Source organism: Myotis davidii, unplaced genomic scaffold (assembly GCF_000327345.1).
Source record: "Myotis davidii unplaced genomic scaffold, ASM32734v1 scaffold1, whole genome shotgun sequence".
Classification (NCBI taxonomy): Eukaryota; Metazoa; Chordata; class Mammalia; order Chiroptera; family Vespertilionidae; genus Myotis; species Myotis davidii.
In genome coordinates this window covers 1,228,145-1,235,865 of record NW_006294681.1, presented here as the reverse complement: position 1 = coordinate 1,235,865, position 7,721 = coordinate 1,228,145, and positions in this window count along the sequence as shown.

The following is a 7,721-nucleotide window of genomic DNA, read 5'->3' as shown; positions in this document are numbered from 1 at the left end:
GGAGGGGGGACACCTGCTCTCCAGAACGCACAGATTACAGGAGGCTGGGCTCGGACCACCTGACCCTAAACGCGTCCCAAGCTGCAGTTCCAGAGACATAATCAGCAATGACTCCTGTTAGTCGTTGCATTGTCTCCTGAAAATGAATTTGGGTTTTCTTTGAGTCACTCCGCCCCCCCCACCCCCCACCCCCTAGAAAAACACTGGTACCTTTCTGTGACAAACTCTGCCTCTTTAAATACATCGAGGATGCTGTGTATACATATGCGTATTTCTTTTGTCTATTTTTTGCTCTACATGATAGGATTTGGAATACAAAGAAAGGAAAGGAAAGCCTTATATGGCAATGCAGTGATAGCTTATTGTTGGACAAATTAATCTGGATACTTGTTCATAATTTTGATAATAGATGACATGCTGACAAGGCATGAAATTATTGTTATAAATGAGTGGGGTAAGATTTTTTTTTTTTACACAGTAGAGTCAATGTACATATAACATGGTTTAAAGGCACTATTGCATGTTTGCAGATTTTCAACACTCTTGGGACAGATAAGAAATGGTCTCAAAACTTGAGAAAAAATGAGTCAGGAGCTAGATTTTAAAAATCACTTTTAGTTCTTGTTTGTAATAAACTGTGATTTCATTTTTCGATCTGGAAAATGGGATGTTTTCTCATAAAACAATGATTGTGATGGGACTTAATTGATATAGTTTGTGAATAATTTAATGGGTCTGGAACAAAGGTGCTATTCAAATGGGCAAACATGAGATAATATACTAATAAATAGATAACAACTAAAGACAGTAGGTGAAGGTGTGTGTATGTGTGTGTGTGTATATATCCCTTTTCTCATCATACTTGAAGACTTATACAATACTCATAATCAAAATCAAAATATAACCCTTATAATTTCAAGTGGAAAAGAAATTTAGCCAGCCAATTATTAATAATCCAGGTTAATAAGAACATTGTTAATTTTTTTCCTTCAGTTGCATTTTAACCATCAGTGCTGACAAACACTACCCAAAAGGGGGTATTTCAAGATTTCAAAATTATTGTCAGGAGAAAAAGTGTTGGGCATATTATGCTATATATTTTCCTCGTGGGCAATGAAATAAGCTCTTATGATTCCATAGTCTCTTAGCCTCTCTCCCCTCCCCCCTTCATCTGATCACATTATTCACACAAAGAACCAATGAGCCGTTTGCCATTACCTTAAAATCCTATATTAATGAGACAGCTACAGTTTTTAATCATTTGAATTAAGCCTTGAATATTCTGTTTGCTAATGTCTTGCATTCATTTAAAATGAGAACAAGCATTTTATTATGTTTTATTTGCAAATAGTAAATAAAAATAGAGATTTTCTTTCTTTGTAAAGTTGTCAAACATTCTAAAGAAGGCAGTTTATTTCTAATGGGTTAAAAAAAAAAAAAAGAATGTGTCCTCAGAGTCAGCTGGGGAGATAAGGGTCCTGGCATTCTGCTTTTCTTGCAAAATTTTTGGGTGAAAATAAATACATATAAATAACGTGGTAAGCCAACTTCTATCATTTAATAAAAAGCAAAAACATTTGAGATCGCTCTTAAATGGTGCCTGAACAACATATACTTAGTGTCTTCTGGAGTTATCACTGAATAAAAGAAATATATTTTTGTTTTTACTTAATCTTTTTTTTATGGTAAATTTGCTTTTGTTTATTGAAATAGCTTAGAAAAGCACTTTAAATAAAGTTTATACAGCACCATAATTTAACCTTTTTAAAAATTCTTTTTAGCTAATAACTGTTCTCTAATTTAAAGCATGACATCCAGGCCACCTTGATTCCACACGTGCCAATATCACCTGAATTAAAAAATGATGTCACCTTTTAAAATTCCCATATAAAAGGGCAGTGGCATATTTAACCTCTTTAAAGTTGCCAAGAAAATGATCTGTGGACTATTATTATTATTTTCTTTTATAATTTTTTCTTGTTTGATGAAAAGTCTAGTGTTTGTTGGCATGCTAGTCAAGAAAGGGGTTAAGCTATTGAATTCTGAATGCCTCTTACTTAATGAATATAAAGGTTAAGCTGTAAAATACTAATTTTAAATACGAGGAAAAGTGTTTTAAAATGCAATTTTACTGTTTCCCTAATACAAATTACGTTCACTAATTAAAATCATGAGCAAAATTTAGTAAAAATTAAAAGGAATTTACGTAAGTGGAGTTTTAATGGCTAATAAAAGATACCAGGCACTTTAATAAATTTATTGCACCCATATTACTGAACATATACTTTAAAAAATATATAGGGACATAAATGGAATTTTCCTTGATTTGTGTTTCCCACATCTCAGCATTCATCTTTTATCTAAGATTTTTTCCAGTGTTGACATACGGGCTTCTGTACTGGCATTTTAAAGAATTTTGGGGTCTGCCTAAAGCTACATCTTAGTAATTGGGTAAGATGGCAATACTATTTCATTTTACAGATAACATACTGGTAGAACTAAGGAGCTGCTTGAGAACAGGCTTCCAAATGAGCTCTTCACGTTAAAAATTGGGATAATCTCTCGTTTATTCTAACCTGGAATGGAAACAGCTCCCGTCTCTCCACACTTTTGTCTTGACCAGTCCCCTTAACCACATACAGAAGCCCTCTTCCTTGAATCAACTCTTTAAAAAAAAAATCATGATGATTTCTGCATAAATAATCACTCAGCAACCAAGCATTTGATCCTATTAACTGGTCAGGGCTGTCCAAACCACGAAATTTTGCTAAGCTCGAGCTGATGCATTCTTCTATAGAAGCAACTGCATTTTCCTCAAAGTAGTTATTAGACATTTTATTTTAGTTCCTGACTTTTTTTTTTTTTTTTTTTAGCAACAGACTCTAACCAGCCTGATTGGAATTTCAAATGATCGTCACACTGAATTTGAAAGTCTGTCTTACACAGAATGTAGCATTTTCTTATGTTTTAACCAAGTAGAGGGAAGGAGAAGGCCCTTTCTATCTTTTTCTAGCCAAACGTATTTCTATATCATTAATTCAAATAGAAAAAAAAAAAGAACACCTCACATCTTGGATTATTTAATAAGATTTTTAGTCTTTTGCTAGGTTATCAGTCGGTCCCTCTCTCAGTATTAAGTGGTGCACCCTTTCTGATTTCTTTTTCTTTCTGAAGGGATGTGCAATCATTGCTAGCACTCGCCAGAGCACACAAAAACCAGTTTGCTAGAAAACAAGGCGCTGTGTTATTTTGCGTCTGTTTATTTATCTATTTTTAAGCAAGAACATGAGTTTGAGTTATTGCCCGGTTCCTCTTGCCTGTTTGCTTACAGCCAGTTTCCCTTTCTTCACACATGAAGGAGCAAACACTGTCCCTGTCAGGCAGTAAATGAGGCAGCATTGGTGACGTGTGTGTTTGTCAACATAAGCAAGATCAAATGATTGCTCAGCCGGAAGAAGCCACGGGAAATCCACTGATTTTTGACTAATTAGCAAAATAATAATAATGTCTCCCTAATGATTACCTTGTCCTGGGCTGTGGCCTTTTACCAGACAGACATTCCACCAGGGCAAACTAGAGTTTTGAAGACAATCTAGTGATTTCACTTGAAATCATGGCTGTGGAGCATTTCTGAGAAACCTTTTGAAGCCTCCTGTTCTTCTCTGATTACTTGAGAAACTGTGAAAACGAAACCATCCCTGCTGTTTCGCAGTGTCCCACAACCCACGTGTGTTTTAAGTAATGCTTGATGAGGAAAAGGCAATGCTTATTTTTCAGGACCATTTAAAGTTCAAGTTCATTCTATCTGGTCAGGGAATTTCACCAGAGGCATTGCAAGGAGTAACTTAACTGAAAATAACAATGTAAACAAGAATTTGTTTGAACATGCTACCCAACGTTGCTGTGTTCATTGCCATACAGAGTCATATTTTTATTAAGCTTTTAGGAAACTTCCAGAAGATGTTAAAGTAGACCTAAATTCTTAGCCCTGGCAAATGTCCAGAGATGAGCTGACATTTTCTGTGCGGTCCAGTAGTCAACCACTATTTATGGGAAATTCAGCGAAGAAAGGAGCATCTATCGAGTTGCAGAGCGTTGGTGAGCTCTGTGGGTTATATTGCCTGAGATACATTCACAGGGTTCTGACTTAGGACAGAGCTACAGGTTTCTCACATTCCTGGGGGCCAGATTAACACCTTACAAATAGAGATCAAGGATGAGTGAGCTTGGAACCGAGGGAACACTGACTAGGGGAACTTAGCTTGCCACTTGGTGTTAGGTTGGGAAGAGCTACATGGACCTTGCTGATTTTGTCATTCAGGTGCTGGAATGGTATTAAATGTCATTGAGAGAGCTGGTAACACTTCTAAATAATCAGACGCAAAAGTACCTCACCAAAATAAAAAAGCAGACATGCGCTGAAGTTATTTTTAAGACTAGAAAGCTACTTGTTTGCTTGCTATTTAAAATGTTTGCCCTTTAATAGAATATCAAGTGTTATTTTTAGTTTTTCTATTGTGATCTTTAGCTGACATACTGATTGCAATAACAAGAGAAACACAAAATACATTTTATATCTTTATATCCAAACCACCGAGAAGTTTTATTGTTGGGTAACTATTGTTTGTGCTTATCGCAGTTAGTATAGAACCCATGATTATCTTTATTTTTGGTGGTGGTGGGGGGGACCCTAAGCCTGTTCAGGAAGTTCTTCTGCCACCCCTCTCTGCATCAAGGTCACTCTTAGTTTCTTCCCCAGGAGCAGCGATCTCTATGTTAGTAACCTGTGCAAAGCCATAGTAGCATCTTTCCTTTGTCTAACCCAGGAGTGACCACTAACAGAGAGAGACAGAGAATGAGGAGAGGACAGCAGTGATGGGGACATGGTAATGAGGGGGAGCACAGGAGGGTGGGCAAGCAAAAGACAAGAGCAGTGTTGATAATATGCTGAGGCGGGGTCGGGGGTGAGAGGACAGAGCTTACTTTAATGAGCCACATGGCTGCCACCACCAAACAGATGCTCAGAGGTTTCCCTTAGTAAGTCTTCATCAGCCTCAGTGAATTTCTCGATGGCTGTCTAGTTTTGCAGGTCCAACAGAGCAGCCACTAGCCACATATGGCTATTGAGCACTTGAAATGTGCTAGTTAAAACTGATACACACTAAAAGTGTGAAATCCATGCTGGTTTTAAAGATTTAGTATTAAAAGGTATTAAAAACATTATACTTCTCAATAATGTTATATCAATTACATGCTGAAATTGTTATATTTAAGATTTTCACTAGAATTCATTTATAAATATATTTTTATACATTTCTTACTCTTTAAAAAATGTCTACTAGCAAATGAAAAATTACATCTGCGGCTTGCTTTAATAACCACCTTTTCTAGTTTCTGTATTTGATGCTTTAACATTTGGAGCCTTGCCGGCTCTGAAGGGACTGCCTCTTCCAGGACTAGCCAATTTCTAGAGATAGTGAAGGACTTGCCTATGAACACCTTCCATATGCAAAGCAACCAATGTAGAGCTCATAGCCCCAGCTCCCCCCTTTAGTGGGTTCCTACAATCCAGGTCACTATCCACCTGCTCTAACCATCCCAGGGCCAGGTGTCAGCCCACTAGGGACAGATCCGATGCCCCAGAGCCTGCTGACATTATTTATCCCAGCCAATTTTTACCTCACTCATTCCTTCCTGTGGAAAACACAATGAAAGCTCTTGGCCACTTGTCCCCACCCTCGTACCTGCCTCCTCCTGACTGACCGACCTTGGTACTTTCTCCTTTGCCCACCCCACTCCATGGAATGGTGTGCCCCTCCTCTTGGGATCCATGAATATAACAAACTATATGCTCAATGGCAATTACTTCCTGATTTTTGGCTTTGCCATACTTGAATAATAATATAAATGACATTTTAAACACTTGTATCGTATGGGACAGTGCTGCTAGAATTCTGTTTCTCCAAATGCAATCCAGTATCTACCTGTGGTAGAGTCATCTAAAAAATTAAACATCCAGATTTCTGGATCCCCTTAAAATTAGCATGGGGATCCCCTTAGAATTAGAATCCCCTTAGAATTATCCTGAAACATGGTATAAGCTCAATAAATGTTAGCTATTGTTACTGTAACACCGTACTAACAATAATCTATATATATAAAAGCCTCAGCAACCATTATGACTGAACGCCCAGAATGACTGGTCAACGGTCACTATGATGCTCACTGACCACCTGGAGGCAGAAGCTCAATGCAGGAGCTGCCCCTGGTGGTCAGTGTGATTCCACAGCCAACCTCCTGTGGCTGGCCAACCTCCCACAATCCCTCTCCCTGGCTGGCTAGCCCCCTTGATCTGCCCCGATTAGGGGGACTGGCCAGCCAATTTCCCGTGGTCCCTCCCCCCAGCCCACCTGGCTCCAATTAGCCCTGACTGGGGGCGGGGCCAACTGGGCAGGCCAGACCAAGGCACCCCACCCATGCACAAATTCGTGCACCGGGCCTCTAGTATATTAGTAGTAGTATTAGTAGTATTAGTAGTAGTAGTAGTAGTAGTAGTAATAATAATGATGATGATACATGATTTACTTCTGGCTTGAGAAGACCACTCTTCCTTTTTTTAATTATTTTTTTGTTGCTATTTTGTTATATACTAAAAATACATATTTATGTATATTTTTATTTGTAAAAGCATTTACTGGGTGTTTGCTATTGGCCAAGCTCATGTTAAGTGGTTTACACATCATTTCATTTAATCCTCATGACCACCAATGGTTTTACCAATAAGTAAGAAAAGTAACTGCCCAGAGTCACACAACTTTCTAGTGTTGGAGCATACATTATTTTATTTATTTAAAATGTTTTTATTGATTTTGAGAAGGAGAAAAAGTGAGAAGGAGAGAGAGAGAGAGAGACATTGATGAGAGAGAATCATTGATGGACTGCCTCCTATACATCCCCTACTGGGGATCACACTAGTAGGCATATGCCTTGACCAGCAATGGAATCCATGACCTCTCAGTGTATGGGCCACACTAGCCAGGGCCATACTTTATTTTTGAATGATATATAACTTATGTATTTACTTAACATTGTTAGGCACAAAGGCCATTCAGAAGGATAATAAAATATATATCTACAATTTAAGAATTACAGTGAGACAAATACATGTGTGCACCCACCCATGCATGTGTCTGTAAAAGCAGTATTTTACTTAATTTTGTGGGCTCTCAGATTTTTGACAAATGGTCTCAAGCTACTTACATTCTGTGATGGTTTGCTTCTCTTGTTCTATATATGTCTACGAGATCCATCTATGCTGATGGGTGTAGGTGCAGTTCACTCGTTTTCACTACCATACTGAATTCAGGTGTAAACATATATTTTTGGTTGACATTTTTCTGTTTGACATTTAGGTTGTTTTGTGGGTTTTTGTTTTTGTCTTGCTATTAAGAACAATGCTGCTAGAAAGACTCTATTTCTTTTCTGTCCCCGAACATTTTCAATGATGTGTATTCTTTCTTTTAAACCGAACAAACAAACAAATGTTCACTACTGTTAGTTAACTGATATTAACTAATATTTTAAATAAATATTGGGCTTACAGGAAAGTTGCAAACATCATACAGAGAGTTCCAACAGACCGCTCATCTTGCTTCTTCTAATGTTAACGTCTTACATTACCATAGTACAGTGATCAACTAGGAAATTAACATTGATATAGT